The 17,066-nt window shown below is 45.8% G+C and overlaps 1 long non-coding RNA gene across 2 annotated transcripts in view; it reads left to right on the forward strand.

Annotated features, from left to right (window-relative positions):
* The window catches only part of LOC144768276 (uncharacterized), a 337,152-nt gene that overhangs the window by 214,310 nt on the left and 105,776 nt on the right, over positions 1-17,066 (forward strand). For both annotated transcript variants that reach the window (XR_013598519.1, XR_013598518.1), the window contains exon 2: positions 15,050-15,140. This is a non-coding gene — a long non-coding RNA (uncharacterized LOC144768276). The remainder of the gene's footprint in view (positions 1-15,049; positions 15,141-17,066) is intronic.

Below are 17,066 nucleotides of genomic sequence, written 5' to 3' on the forward strand. Positions count from 1 at the left end.
TGACACAACCCTAAAACCTAGAAGCCCCAGAGACAGCACCCCTGAGACAGGCAAGCGAGCAATATAACGCCTACACGTTCACGTGCAATAGGCCAAATGTTTTCCAAAGTAAATGCCTGTCACAGAGTTTGTTAATTCAAGAGCCCTAGGACTTTGCTGCTAGTACCACTGTCACTCTCTCGCCTCTCCGAATACTCCATTATACTACCTCCCATCCAAACGCTTATCTTACCTGTAATTTGTGTTTGAGGGCTGGCTCCACCTGGAATTCACAGAGTCCTAACGCGTTCTGCAGCAGGGCCACAACTGGAGTTTCCCGGCGTGGATTTTCTGCAAATCAAAAGCAATCAACATTAGAAATGTGGTAGCGGTGCTGACACAACCCTAAAACCTAGAAGCCCCAGAGACAGCACCCCTGAGACAGGCAAGCGAGCAATATAACGCCTACACGTTCACGTGCAATAGGCCAAATGTTTTCCAAAGTAAATGCCTGTCACAGAGTTTGTTAATTCAAGAGCCCTAGGACTTTGCTGCTAGTACCACTGTCACTCTCTCGCCTCTCCGAATACTCCATTATACTACCTCCCATCCAAACGCTTATCTTACCTGTAATTTGTGTTTGAGGGCTGGCTCCACCTGGAATTCACGGAGTCCTAACGCGTTCTGCAGCAGGGCCACAACTGGAGTTTCCCGGCGTGGATTTTCTGCAAATCAAAAGCAATCAACATTAGAAATGTGGTAGCGGTGCTGACACAACCCTAAAACCTAGAAGCCCCAGAGACAGCACCCCTGAGACAGGCAAGCGAGCAATATAACGCCTACACGTTCACGTGCAATAGGCCAAATGTTTTCCTAAGTAAATGCCTGTCACAGAGTTTGTTAATTCAAGAGCCCTAGGACTTTGCTGCTAGTACCACTGTCACTCTCTCGCCTCTCCGAATACTCCATTATACTACCTCCCATCCAAACGCTTATCTTACCTGTAATTTGTGTTTGAGGGCTGGCTCCACCTGGAATTCACAGAGTCCTAACGCGTTCTGCAGCAGGGCCACAACTGGAGTTTCCCGGCGTGGATTTTCTGCAAATCAAAAGCAATCAACATTAGAAATGTGGTAGCGGTGCTGACACAACCCTAAAACCTAGAAGCCCCAGAGACAGCACCCCTGAGACAGGCAAGCGAGCAATATAACGCCTACACGTTCACGTGCAATAGGCCAAATGTTTTCCTAAGTAAATGCCTGTCACAGAGTTTGTTAATTCAAGAGCCCTAGGACTTTGCTGCTAGTACCACTGTCACTCTCTCGCCTCTCCAAATACTCCATTATACTACCTCCCATCCAAACGCTTATCTTACCTGTAATTTGTGTTTGAGGGCTGGCTCCACCTGGAATTCACAGTGGGGGACTCGTCAACGTTAAGTAAGTTTCTTCATTGTGCAGAATCCAGGCATCAGCATTATGGGTAATGGATAGGGTGAGTCTGGAGGAGGAGGACTCAGGATAGACGACCAGGACTGAGTTCGTGTCAACTAACTGTTGTGAACCTGAGGAATGCTGCGGCATCAAAATCAAGACAGTTCTGTTGATGGGCTTGTTGTTTTATTGGTTGATTTGATTACAGTTTTGTTGGGAATGTGATGAAGCACTTGCTAAAGAAAGACAGACACACAGGAATAAAAGTGAATAAGGAGGACTATTTACAATTAATGAATGAATGATTGAGTCATTTTCAGAACTCGCTGTCAGGGAAGCAGAACTCGTCCTCATACTCTGCTAAATCATCAGTCGGGGTTACTTCTGGTAACTGAGGAGAACTTTCCTCGGGTAGGGCGGTGTCCTCTTCTTCCTGCGTGCATTCTCGTACTCTGTAATCTGGTGGTATGAAGTGCTGGTTCATCTTTATCAAGGTGAGCCGCTCCACATTTGCGGGCAAGAGGCGGGACCTTTTGGAAGTCACAATGCCACCAGCAGAACTAAAAACACGTTCTGAAGACACGCTTGCGAGTGGGCAAGACAAGTAATTGATAGCCAGGTTGGTGAGCTCTCGCCATATTTTTCTTTTCCCATGCCAATACGCCAATGGGTCCTCTGTAATATTGACCTCTGTTGAGTCATCCAGATAGGCCTGCACCATTGAAAGAATGTCCTCCCGGATTCCTGTACTTTGCACTTCTGTGTCCTTTCTAGGACCAGGAAACCCTAGCTGAGTTAGCCAACTCGCTTCAGACATATCGCATGCGCCTGGTGCAGATGATACGGTTGCTGGTGTGGTTAACGGCTCAGAGGGAAAGTCACTCACTTCTGCCACAGGCACAGATGGTGAAGTGCTTTTTTGGGACGCCTGATCGCCTGCTGATTCACTAGTAGTACTGTCTTCTCCTACAGTTTCCTTCCGCTCTATTTCAAAACGAATGGCTGACTGAGCTAGCCAACCTTTGTACTCTGTAACATCCGATGTTTCAAAAGGAATTATTACTTTGCCAAACAATGGCTTTTTGTAACGTGGATCCAGAATAGTAGCACAAATGTAGTGCTGTTGTTTCTTGATATTTACAAGCCGTTCATTGCTAACTAGGCGTTGTAATAATCTCTGCGCCAACTCATGTGCTTCGTTCTTTCCAACGTCCTTTAATTGTGAAGACACCACCTTGACTTGGTGCTCGAGCTTCAGCAACAGTGGGATAGCTTTGCTCAAAGAACAGTCCTCCCTGCTCACGTCACGCGTGAAGACCTCAAAAGGCCGAAGCATGTCTGTCAGGCTTTTAACTAGCTGCCATTGCTCCACCGCTAGCATCATTCCTGTCGTATCACCACCCAGGTTGTAGAAATACTCATTGACTACTGGAAACAGCTCATGCAGACGCTCAAGCATGTAGAAGGTTGAGTTCCAACGTGTTGCCACCTCCTGGATAAGTGCTTTCACTGGCATTCTACGTTCATTTTGCTTGCGCCTCAGCTCCTTCCGGGCCTTAAAAGAATGGTTGAAATGTGTGCATATTCTTCTGCAGATGGTCAGTGTTTTGTCGACTGCAAGTTCTTTTTTCAAAAAATTTTGCACAACAAGGTTGATACAGTGCGCCAAACACGGCACTCTGAAATAGAAACCGTCCTCCATGGCCTTAACTACATTCCTGCCATTATCTGTAGAAACATAACCAACCTTGCAATGTCTTGGGCGCAGCCATTTCAAGACCTTTTTGTTAAAGTCAGCCAAAATGTTGACTGCAGTATGACTTTTCTCCATGCCAAACATGGCTAATGTTGCATGTTTACGAGCACCCTTAAAAATCTCGACCAAGTCACCACCTGCATTTATCTGTTTAATAACCCCTGAAAAAGAGACCCAGTGTGCAGTGATGCACATGTAATCAAGGGCTTGGCAACTGGTCCACATGTCTGTTGTCAGGTGTATAGTGTGAACAGCACTCTTCTGCAAAGCTGCCCCCACCAACTCAAGCACCTCTTTGTGTAGTGCTGGAACAGCAACCCTGGCAAAATAGTACCGGCTAGGAACCTTCCATTTAGGGGCCAATGTTGCCACGAGTTCAAGGAAACCCACACCTTCGACAAACGAAAAAGGGAGAAGGTCCACCGCTAGCATTTTTGCCAGCTTAGTGTTATAGAGGCGTACAGTTGGGTGGTTGCGTTGAAATTGCGCATCTGAGGAGAACATGGCTGAAATGGTGCGCTGGACAAATTTACGGGATGATGCTGATGCCTTCTTCGACCCACTTCTGATCAGTGTTGACATTTTCCGCATTGGTGTGTCTCCCAGACTCTCAGTGTGCCTGCTATGTGTTACGGAGGGTGTGGTGCTGCAAGGGGTACTGGGTGCAACCGGACACATGTCTGACGCTTCTTCTACCTCCCCATCATCTTCAGATGAAACACCTACTATGGGTATATTTTGGCCACTTGCCCTTTGGGATCGCTTTCCCTTGACGTTTGCTAGGTGCGGAAACCATTCGACAGCGTGCTTTCTTTCAAGATGACCTATCTGGCCTCCGGTTCCATAGTTGGTACCAGTCTTACCACGGCTAACGCTAGTCTTACAAATGCAACAAACGGCTATGTTATCATATTTTTCATGGACACTAAAAAAGTTCCAAACTGGGGACTGGAAACTTCTGGTTTTGCCGCACGAGGTGATACTGCTGCCAATGCCAGATGAAGCAGTGGTGGATGAGCCTTGCAGACATCTACTGGGTTGTGCAATTATTGCAGCAACCTTACTTGAGGGAGTCGAGCTGGATGGAGTCCCCCTCTGGGGAGAAAATATGGGAGCTGTAGGTTTTGTTGAACTTGTGGTACTACTTGACTGCGTTGGTGGTGCTACCAGTGGCACGTCGCCAGGGTCACGCTCAGCATGACGTCGGGATAGGGTGTAAATGTCTGTCTGCTGCATGGCCGGTGTGGCTGGACTGACATGTGTGATGACTAGGTCATTGCTGTCATCCTCTTCAACAACATCAGAATGCACCACTTCATCAAGTCCGACGTTCGGATCCATAAGTATGAGCTTTCCGGGGCCCTTCCTTTTACCATGTGATACCTTTCGCAGCTCATGGTGTGCCTCCCTCTCAGACGTCAGAGATGGTTGCCAATCTAGATCCACATCATCATCTGATGGAGCGGGGCTTGAAGAGGAACTTCTACACACCCTCCTTGATCTTTTCCTTGCTGGGGAGCTGGGAGAAAACGAATCATCAGGAGGAGTGGCTTTGTCTTCCTGACATGATACCCCGGCTCCAAAGTCAATTTCCTCCTGTGCCCCTACTTCTGGAAGAACAACCATTGTGGGCACTTGCACCGCTCCATGGCCATCTTCACTGACCTCTACTTGCAAGTCTCCATGGACCTCTCCTTCTCGGCCTTCTCCTTCTCGGCCTTCTCCTTCTCGGCCTTCTCCTTCTCGGACAGCTCCTTCTCGGACAGCTCCTTCTCGGACAGCTCCTTCTCGGACAGCTCCTTCTTGGACAGCTCCTTGCGCATGTACTTCTGCTTGTACTAGTAGCCCATGCAGTTGTTGTTGCGGCTTTGGTTGTTGAATAGTACTTGTGAGATGAGTTAAAACCTGTGTTGATGGCGTGCTGCTACTTTCTTGCGATGATCCAACATCACTGGTCGTTGGTGATTCAACAACTAAACAGGCTACCTGTGCAGCACTCATGGTGGGCCTTTGTTTTTTTTGTTGTTGTTGCCCAAAAAATGTCTTGGTTGAGCAACCAGTCGCCTTGGTAAGTGGTGCCACTTGCTTCTTCTTCTCCTTAGTAGAGACATCTTTCTTGGAAGAGGACCTACGGGCACCTCTTTTTGGAGCCATCTTCTTCAGATGTCGGAACAACAGGCCGCAGCAGCACTTCTTCCTGGCACTGATGCTCAACGATGATGCGTAGTTTTGTGCACCTAAACGCAAACGAAGACAGAGGAACATCAGTAAATATAAATGTTGCATATGTAGCGCTTGAATAAACAGTTAGCAAGTAGGCATTTATGAATACACACGTGCACACCACACAATATGGAATTTTCAAAATTAGGATTTGCTAAATTTTTGGGAAACAGGAATTTAACATTGATCCAAGAGAGCACACACACAGAGGGTTGTGCTTTCATGTACCCCTGACTCCGCCTGGGCACAATGGGTGAAAGCAAGGCACAATGGGTGCAGGCCTATGTCTCAAAGCTCACTGCCTGCCTTCAAAATGGCCGCTTGACCCCCCCATCCACATGGCCAGGACCATGCCTCAAAATGGCCACCACCAACATAGCCAGCACCCAACCCCTACTCCAAAAAGTGAAAACACACAACACAAATCAAATCACCACAATCCAATGCCATCCATCCATTTTCAGAAGGCTTATGCTGCCTGCTGGTGGTTTTCCGGTGCAAAATTGCAGTTTTTACAATTTCGCGAGTGCGAGATTGTTGCTTCACGGCGCGAACGTGGCAAAAACCCGCAAAATCCGCGAACAGACCGATTCTGGGCCCCCCTGGGCATAATGGATGACATCAGAGCACAGTGGGTGCAGGCCTATGGCACAAAGCACACAACTTACAAATGGCCCCTAGACCCCCACCCACACGGGACCAGACAATAAAATGGCCCCCACCCCCATAGCAAGCCCCCAACACCACCCCAAAAAGTCCTAAAACACACAAAAATCAGCACAATCCAATGTCATCCATGCCCTGGCCAGAATCATGTTAACAAAAATAATTTCAACAAAACAGTTGTATCATCCATGCACCCATAAATAAGCCTGGTGGTTTTCAATTCATGTGCAGCAGAATTGTAATTTTTACAATTTCGCGAGTGCGAGATTGTTGCTGCGCGGGACACGAGCAGTGCGAACACAAGCAAAAACATCCTCAGCTCGCGAACTTGCAGATTTTCCCCCAAAAAAAGTCGGAAAAAAAACAACACACACAAAAATCACCACAAACAAACAACATCAACTTACTTCTTTGTGAAATCAAAATTCGAATCCAAAAGTAATCCAAAAGGCCTCAAATCCAAATATCCAGCAGCAACCACAAAAAGTAATCCTTCCCAGTCAAGAATGATCGAAAAGTGGCCAGGAAATGGAGGAGCTTGCTGGACAGGAACAGGAAGTTGGAGACTGGGGCACTTCCTTCACCCCACCCCTATGGGAGGAGCTTGCTGGACAGGAACAGGAAGTTGGAGACTGGGCCACTTCCTTTACTAAGTAATTTTTGTACTTTCGCTAGTGCGAGATTGTTCCTGCCCGCGCCGCGGACCGCGAGCAGCGCGAGCAGTGCGAACACAAACAAAAAATCCGCTTCGCGCGGATTTGCGTATTCTCGCCGCATCCGCGAGAGTTCGCGGATTGCGGATTCCCCGAAAATACGAAAAATCCGCGAGCGTAACGGATTTTACGCCCATGCTTAATATTAAGTCAAATTTGCACCCTTTTTTCCAACACCCTGAGGATTCTAAAGGTACCCAACGTTTGTGGATTATGCAGGAGGGGACCCAGAAATTAGCCAAAATGCAGCAATTTTTTGTAAATGGCAAGAAATTTCTGCAGAAGAACGTGTCTGTTTATTTTCCTGCAAATTCCATCAACAAGGTGTTTGTGGTGCTGAATCACCATCTACTCATATTTCAGGGACAGGCAGACTTTTGTCAGAAAACCAACATTTTCTTTACAGTTTTTGCATTTTACTGGGACATAGCGTATTTTTCCTATTTTATGTGCTGTCAGCCTCCTTCCATTTAGTTTGTAGAAATGGGTGTGAAACCAATAATGGATCACAATAAGCTATACATTTCTGAAAACTTGACAAAATTCAGCAAAGGGTCACTTGTGTAGATCCTTCAAGTTTTTTTTATAGAAACTAACAGTTGAAAATAGAAAATATTGAAATTTAGTTGAAAAAATAGCCATTTGTGCCAATGTTTTCACCTGTAACTTCTTCTAAGTGATACCAAAGGGGATGATGGACGGATCGTTTGAGCAAATCCAACACTCACTCCCAGTCAACTGATCTGGGTTTAATCCATCACCATTCTTTAGGTGAGTGTTTGATTTGCTCCGTCCATCATCCCCTTTGGTATCGTTTTCTTTTAAGTGGGACATATTTTTTAAAGCAATATACCGTTACATCCGCTGAACCCTTCAGGTTTAATAGGACTTGTAGGTTCACAAAGAACCCGAGAAACCCAGAGCCAATAACTGAGCTGCAATTTCAGTTGTTTTTCATTGTGTACCGGGTATATCGCAATTAATTTGGTAAAATATAAAGATTGAAAAATAGGTACCAAGGAAACCAATATATTTCTGAAATGGGAACAAAATCTAGAGTTTATAAGCAGTGTTTTTTGCACATCTCCAAAATTGTGGGAACCCATACAAGCACGTGAATTAAATGTAATTTTTCAAAATGCCTTCTTTTTATATATATTGTCTTACATTGGAAGGTAGAAATGCAAAGAAAGTCAATTGATGATAACACTTGTTCTAATATTCTGTGTTCCCCTAAGTAACCCGATAGAAACCCTACCTCACTTGTGTGGGTAGGCCTAGTGCCCGTGACAGGACACGGGCAAAAACGCAACGTGGAGACACCAATTTTTTACAGTGTAAACTGCCCTTTTTTCCAAAGTGCCTAGCTGTATATTTGAAACCTAGAAAACCTATTCATTTTTGAAAATGAGTCACCCAGGGTAATCCAGGATGGGCCGCTTATGTGGCTCTCACCAGGTTCTGTTAACCGGATTCCCTTGCAAACCTCAAACTTTGTAAAAAAAAAACACATTTTCCTCACATTTCTGTGATGGAAAGTTCTGGAATTTGCGATCCACAAACTTCCACCTACCCTGCATTCCCCATAGTCTCCCGATAAAAATGGTACCTCACTTGTGTGGGTAGTCCTAGTGCCCACGACAGGAAACTTGCCATAACGCAACGTGAACAAACCATATTTTAACAGTAAAAACTGACCCTTTTTTTGTAAAGTGCCTAGCTGTGGAAAAGTGCCTAGCTGTGGATTTTGAACCCTAGCTCTAGTGCACCTAGGGAAACCTAGCAAACCTATATATTTTTGGAAGGCGTTGGGGGTCCATGCAAGCATACCTCCCTGGACTTCCCCGGGTGTCTAGTTTTCAGAAATGTGTGGATTTGGTAGGTTTTGCTAGATGGCCGCTGAGCCCAGGGCCAAAAACCTAAGTGACCCCCTTGCAAAACCAGGTTGTTTTGTGATAGGTCATTTTGATGTCTCCACAATACAATTTGGGCCCTTACCTGTGGCGGGTACTTGGCCCAGCCACACAGGTGAGGTATCATTTTTATCAGGTGGTAGAAACTTTGTCGCTGCCCAGTGATCCCACACCTTTCTCACACAGAAAAGTGAGTAAAATGTGTTTTTTAATCTAAATTTGAGGTTTGCAGGTGATCCTGGGTAGAAAAATCTTAGGAGAGCCACGCAAGCCTCAGCTCCGTGGACTCCCGTGGGTGTCTAGTTCTCAGAAATGTTTGGGTTTGGAAGGTTTACCTAGATGGCTGCTGAGCCCGGGACCAAAAACGCAGTGGACCCCCTTGAAAAACCAGCTTGTTTTGTGATAGATAGGTGGGCACCTGTGTTTTTGGTCCCGGGCTTGCAGACATCTAGGGGAACCTAAAAAACACATACATTTCTGAAAGAAAGACACCCGTGGGAGAAGAGGGATGCGTGTCTTGCGTTGATCCCCCATTTCCTTCCAAGAATCTGCTCCAAACCTCAAATTTAGTTAAAAAGTAACATTTTCCTCTAATATCTGTGTGGGAAAGTTGTGGGCTCACTGCACCGCACAAATTTCCTACCACTCAGCGTTCCTTTCAGACTCCCGATAGAAATTTCACCTTACTTGTGTGGATGGGCTGAGTGCCTATGACATGGAAGGGTCAAAAACGTGTAGAGATTTAGAGGGGCCCAAAGCGGGTCCAAAAGGGCAGTGTTTTACACATTTTTAGGCTGACACTACTTTGGCACCCACACAAGTGAGGTATCATTTTTCTCGGGAGACCAAGGGGAATGCTGGGTAGTAGGACATTTGTGCCTGCACAGTGATCCTACAACTTACCCACACAGAAATGTGAGGAAAAGGTGACTTTGGAAGTAAATTTGAGGTTTGCATGGGATTTTGGGTAAGAAAATGCTGGGGATCCAATCAAGCCACACCGGGAGCGAAGTCAGTATAAGCACACCACCATCCACGCACACCACCAGCCAAGCGCCATCCACGCACAACGCCAGGCAAGTGCCATTCCCACACACAACCAACCAAGCTCCATCCACACACACCGCCAGCCAAGCGCCAGCCACGCACACCACCAACCAAGCGTCACCCACGCACTCCGTCAGCTGAGCGCCATCCCCGCACACCGCTAGCCAAGGAAGGCTGGACTCGGAACAGCAGCTAGCCATTGCAGATTGCTGCTCGACCGGCTCTTGGAAGGGAGGGCGTGCTAGTAAAATGCACCGCTCTCCCTTTTTTTTTTACGGGGGCCCGCTGCAAAACCCGCCCCCAGTGACAAAACTGACCCCCACGGCCCAAAACCGGGATACGCCTGGTGCCTGCTGCGGCCTGTTCGGCCCTGCAGCTAAGCCAAGCGCCACTCCATGCACACTACCAGGCAAGCGCCAATTTACACACAGCGCCATCAAATGCGAGTCCACCCACACCAGTAGCCAAGTGCAGGTCCACACACACGGCCAGCAAAATGGCAGCTAAAGGTCAGGATACGCAGACTGTCAGCTAAATTCCAGTTTTCATACACACACAAACTCTCTCTGGTTTCTAGTGGTTTTCTGCCCTCGCGTGGGTGCAGATGGGACTGAAAATATCACTAAAACAGCCAAAATGTGTGCATAAAAAAAATGGAGCGACCCTTGCCTATTGCTCTTCTCACTGGCATGCCCATACACATATCCCTGGTGCCTAGTAGGCTTTCTGCCTCCTCCTGGGGGACAGATTTGCGGCTGTTGCCCCGAACTGCCTTCCTGGGGGAGTAGGAAGACTTTTTTGGGGGTGGGGCATTAGCATGCCCATTCTCGGCAACCCTAACCCCTTTGTATACATTTTTTTTTTTTAAATCCCTGGTGCCAAGTGGGCTTTCTGCCCCCCGGGTGGCAGATTAGGGACTGTTGCCCAAATCTGCCTCTCGGGGAGGAAGAAACACTGTGGCTAATTTTTATGGGGGTTGGGGGCATTGGCACGCCCATTCTGGGCAGCCCCAAACCTACATATAATAACAAAAATGATCCCTGGCATCTAGTGGGCTTTCTGCCCCCCCCCCCCCCCCCCCAGGGAGGGCAGGAAGACTGGAGTTTTGTGTGGGTTGGGGGCATTGACAGGCCCATCTCGGTCAGGCCCCACCCTAAATATAATTACAAAAATAATCCCTGGCATCCAGTGGGCTTTCTGCCCTCCCCAGGAGGGGCAGATCGGGGACCACTGCCCCCATCCCCCTCCCAGGTTTGGCAGAAAGACTGTAGAATTTTGTGGGGTGGAGACATTTACATTCCCATCTCGTGCAGCCCCCACCCCTAAATCCAATTTAACAAAATCCTGGGCATCTAGTGGTCTTTCTGCCCCCATCTTACCCCAAGGAGGGGCGGAAAGACAGAATAGCCCCAAAACATTTGGGGGGAGCAAAGGCCTTGCCCAAGGGGCCGATCCCCCCATTCTGGTGTCCAGTGGGTGGATCCCTGCTTGGGGATCACCCTCTTGGGGCAATCGACAAGCTGGGATCCACTAGAGATTCTCCTCTTTCCAATGATACCTCTCCTGTCTTTCTACGTGCTCGGGGAAGGGTTGCTATAGCCTATCGGCTCATTTCAGTTTTGGTGTTAGAGAAATTACGTCAGCGCGACGTGCGCGCTGATCGTCGTTTCCCTGAAACCAGCAGGACAGCCTCGGGAGTTGGGAGAGCCCTTCCCTAGTTCCCGAGGCTGTTCAGGGCTCACAGAAATCCCTCAGGTGCCCGCACCAGAGCGATTTCTAGTGCCATGTGCACAGGCGACAGGGAGCTTGCAAATTTATAACCACGGGTATTGTAAAGAGATGTTACGTACCAAAAGATTGGGGCATAAATTCCCACAACGAAACAAATATCAGACAGATTGTCCTAGACCAACTTCAAAGTAGATATTGGCATGCTGTAATAGTTCGATGAGACAGGCAAGGTAAACCTGTATTACCTACCCCAAAATTTAGGACGTTGAAATTCCATACACGTAGAAGTGTCACACTGTTTCTAAGGACAAGTTTACGCACCCTCAAGTGAAATTTAAAGAAGCAATCAATGTATAAATCCGCATAGACTGATTGGCATTAAACTCTGTCAAGTGGTACTTAAACCTACCAGGGTATTCAAAATCTGAACTGTAAAACTGAATGTATCAGTATACTATTGATCACCTACAATGGGGATGCTGGAAATAGAAATACAATTAGTGAGTGTATTTCCCAAAACGATCGCTAAATATCCAAATGTGGCATAAAACACCATTTAAACAAGCATCAAATTGCGTCTAGAAAACCAGCACGGGGTGGTAGACTGAAATTTCTAAATGAAAAAAGATTGTGTGCAATTATTTTGACATTTCAAACACCTTCTGTTGTTGCTAATCTTATCTTAATCTCCATGGATGGCAAGTGAACTCACCAAACCAGCATGAGCCATGGATGTATTAATCACCCGAGTTGAAGCTGGAGGCCTCTTTTAAAGACACGCTCTTTATTCAGTTTGTGTAAACTGCAAATAAATAATAAAACAGTAAGAGCCCGATGTAGGTCGCCAAATACCGGTCGGTGACCGGTATTTGAAGATGGAGATGTAGGGGCATGTTAAAATACAGATTCGGTAATTTTACCGAATCGGTTATTTTACCGATTCTGTAAAATACCGAATCGGTAAAATTACCAATTCTGTATTTTGACATGTAGGTAGCACTGCAATCAGTGCTACAGGGGTCTAAGAATTCGTTATTTACCACCAACTAGAAGTTGGTGGTAAATAATGAAAACCCCTTAAAAAGCATTTTTTTTGCTTTTTAAACAGTGCCATGTTGCAGACATACATGCCATAAAGGCATGTATGTCTACAACATGTGCACCCATGCACAATTGAGGGGTGCAACAGGGTGTCAAAGTGACACCCTGCCACCCTTCAATGTTTCCCCCAATTACCGAATCGGTATTTACCGATTCGGTAATTGACATTCATTCCTATGGGCCTACAGGCCCATAGGAATGAATGGCAATTACCGAATCTGTAAATACCGATTCGGTAATTACCGAATCATACCGATTCGGAAATGAAATTGGTAAAATTACCTAAATTCCGATTGCCAGTTCTTAAATACCGAATCGGTATGATTCGGTATTTAAGAATCGGTAATCTGGGATTACCTACATCGGGCCCTTAAAGTCTAATTCCATAAAAGCTCAAGGCAGACTCATATATTTGCTCATGTAAACTTACTCTTGCACCAACGTGTGAGGCTACACTATTTCGCTGTTCACTATTTCAGAGTGTCAGTTGACACCAAAGTGCAGATTTGCATCTCTCCACCCCCTCAGTTGAGGTGGAAAAGATCTTGAAAACTGAAAATAAGAGTGCAAAGTAGCTACTCTTCACTTCTCACACATATTGGAACTCACTGCCTCTGGGACGGAGATTGCTCTAATGGAAAGTAAAGGGAAAAATAATTACCTTTATAAATTTCTATACGTGTGTTTGTGCGTGTGTGTGTGTATATAAATTATTTCAGTGAAAAATAAAAAATTGAATGACTTTAAAATAATTATTTTTTAACAAATAAGATACGGCATATTAACGCATATTGTTTATTAAATACTTAAAAAATTAATTTATAAATATCCTTTTTTATCACAATTAAGTCTTCTTTAAGTTTTGTTTTTATTTATTAGTTTAAAAGTTTAAATGTTTAATCCTGTTAAAAAAAGGTTATTTTTTACAATAAATGTGTAATCCAGCTTTAAAACGTAGGGGCCCATTACGATGTCGAGCGCAAACGAACATTGTTTGGTCGGATTCCAATTGTTTCCTATGGGAGCCCAAGTTACGCCTAAGAACCGGCTGTAACACAGACTCCCTTGGGGAAATGGGGTGTGTGTGTGTGTGTGTAAAACCCTGCCTGCCACACAGTGCAGTGTTTTACGGGGGGGAACCTCAGGTACCCCCTCGGCCACCAAACTTAGACCGCGGAGGCAAGGGGGCCCTGCCAGGGGCCCCCAAAGTCACTTTTCCACTGCATTTCCATTTCAGAAAGGCCGGCGCAGAAAGTCTGTTGGAAACCGACATCATTATCCCAATGGCGGAAACGCCATGACGGTGTGGTTCCGACCGACAGGAATACTCCGCGAGTCGGATGGAACCGATTCAGAATGACCGGTCGGTTTACATTCCAACAGCGAACATCAGAATCGGGCAGTCGGATTGCAAAGCGACTGAGTCGGTCGGAAGGGCTCTGACGCGGTCGTGAAGTTTCCGACTGTCGGGTGGAGCCTTTCCGCCCGACATCGTGATGAGCCCCTTTATGTACATAACTCATTCGAAAATCGGAATACTATAATGTATTTAATATTATTTGCTATTGGGTGTTTAATTTCATGTCTGCTTTGGTTTTTCTATGGGTGAGTTGCAGCACCTATGAGTGGCAGTGTGTGGTACTTGATCTATTCTAAGGCTAGGTTGGAGTGCATTACTACTGTTTTGTGGCCTATAGGACCATAGTAAAGTTGTAGTTTTTGAATAGCCATGGTTTTACTCATTTGTGGGTGGGTATGTGTATTGGCATGTACCTCCCTAAGCCCCTCGTTACTCCTCCTGAGACCCCCTTACATTTAGTAAGGAAGTATTCCCCATTTCCCCACCACTCCCCCTTCCCTCTCCCACATTTACTATGTTTGAAACCTTTTTTTGACATTTTGGTATCTAAGAGCCAGGACATCATCTTGTACACATTCTGACAAACCTATAAATGGGTATTCACCAGTAGAGTAAAGCAAGTACAGGAATATAATGGCTGAGTACATACCACTGAAGAATGATCATATAACGATGTTAGAACAACAGCTACATTTACATATACTAACCAGTAAGTTAGGAAGTTTCAGGGTACTGTATTTAAGAAGGAAAAACTCTTGTGTAGTGGCTACAGGTTTGGACCATTTATGAAGAATAAAAATATTTGCCGTCACCAGGGCAATAGTCCGCCATTGCTTTGTGTGACTGGTGAGTACAGAAATGTTGTGGGTGTAATGCAACACTGCGAAAGCTGCCAATGGAGTACATTCCCACTCAGCTATCTGTAAGAACTTGCCATATCTGAATCCAGTAAGCTAGGAATAGAGGGTATGTTGAATATCCCAGTTCTGAGTGCACATCTCCAGGAATTGGATGTATTGGACAGTTTCAGCCTGAGGTTTTGTTTTGGATCAGTGCCAGTTGTGAAGGATTTTAAAGTAACTGAATTTCATCCAGGCCTCATGAAGATCTGTTGTGTTTTGCCATAGGGTACGCTCAGAGAGATGGACAGTAAGTGAGATGGAGCCGCTGTAGTTACTGGCAATGAAGGAGTTGTTCAGAGGAGCAGAGAACAGTTTGGTAAGAAGGAATTCATAAAGTCCTGTGATCAATTTCTGATAATGTATTCAGAAAAGTCATCAATAAATGCCAAGAGTACCGTTATGGAGGACGTCGGGTTGCTTAATATCAAAAGCATGTTTTCTGCTTACAGCAACAGTTTGAGGTTACTGGAGTACTCACTCCAGATATCATGTTTGAGGAGTGAATGGCAATAGCCATTTGTTTTAAAGCGAGGAGAAAAGGTAGGGGAGACGGGCAAACCTGTCACATGCATTATCGGATAGGGGACCGGTTGAAAAAGAAGCCATTGCAAAGAACCTATGTAGATGGGGGTATTATAAAGCCATTGAACTATATTCAAGAAGCAGGGACCGATTCTGAGGTGCTCCACGATATGGACAAGTTCGGACCATTCATTATGCCCAAATGCCTTCTTGGCGTCTAGAGAGAAGCAATTTGTCATCTGTGCCTGACCTTGTTTACCAAATGACTTTCAGCAGGGTATGTAAATGTGACATGAGGAATTAAATAGCACAAACCCCTCTTGGTTGTCATGGGCTACGAGGTGAATCACTCTTACCAATCTGTTGGCAAGACCTTGGCCAAAACCTTCATGTCACAGTTCAGGATGGAGATCGGTCAATAGTTGGCACAGACCAGTGGATCGCTATCTGGTTTGGGGATGAGTGTGTTATGGGCCTGGGTAAATTTCTCCTGCAGTGATCTTGCGGCCTTAGCCTCGTGAAACATTTCAGTGAGGAGGGGCACAGCGAGCGATTTTGTAAATTTGTCGAATTCCAGGGAGAATCAATCTTTGCCTGGTACCTTCCCATTCACCACGTATTTGAGAGCCTCGCCTACTTCTTCCTCCGTGATACCTTGTTCCAACTCTCACAGGATTGGGAGGACAGCTCGGGCTGGTGGAAACGTGAAAGAAAGTAGTTTCGTTTTATGGTGTGTTCTAGGTATTCCGATGTGTACAAGCCAAAGTAAAGGATGCAAATTCATGTGCTATGAGGTATGGTTGGGTAAGTAGTGGGCTAGGCCAGAGCAGCCGGATTAGCAGACTTTGCTTTTTTTGAAGTTGCAGGGTGTGGAGTCTGCCTGCTCTTTCGCCTTGCTCATGATTTTTTTAATTTCATTTGCATGAGTGCCTCTCCGCCACTAAGGTGTAGACTGCGTTCAGCTAAAAAAGTTTGTTCAGCCGAGTTGGGTCGATGTGGGGCGCTCTTGGTAGTCATCCTGCAGAGTCTTGATTTCCATTTGCAGACTCAGTTTATTACACTCTTTGTTTTTTTCCGTATTATATTGCATTCCCTCATTAGTACTCCTCGAATGTAAGACTTTCCTGCTGCCCATAGAAGCTGTTACGCAGGGGTGGCGGGGATTTTAAGGTTCATGAATTCAGCAAGCAAGGAAAAAAAAAAATTGTTTCCTGGTATAAGGAATTTTGAAACATGCAGCTGCCCTGTGCTGATTTTAAGTGCCATTATTTTGAGGTCCAAGGAGAAATATTCAGATACCTCCCACCTCGATCCCACAATGTGGATTTTTGGTAGCCCAGTTGCATTTGTCAAGAAGAAATCTGATCTGGATTCTGAGCTGTGTGCAGGAGAAACATAGCTATAATCTCTTCCCATAGGTTGTAACAGGCGCTATAGATCATTCAAGAAGAAATTGGCTATACGTCACTGAGGATAGCTCTGTCCCAAGGGTGTTGAAGGCCGGGTGGCCAGTCTTATCCAAGAGGGGGATCCAATAACATGTTCCAATTCCCTCCAATGAAGACTGTAGTGGAGCTGAATTGTATATAGAGCCTAGCCATTTTAGTGAACCAATGATCCTTCATTTCGGTTGGGGCATAGATGGATACCATGACAATAGTATAATCTGAGATCGCCAAGCGGACGTAGACGTTACAGCCATGGATATCAGACCAAGTTT

Source organism: Lissotriton helveticus, chromosome 7 (genome assembly GCF_964261635.1).
Source record: "Lissotriton helveticus chromosome 7, aLisHel1.1, whole genome shotgun sequence".
Classification (NCBI taxonomy): Eukaryota; Metazoa; Chordata; class Amphibia; order Caudata; family Salamandridae; genus Lissotriton; species Lissotriton helveticus.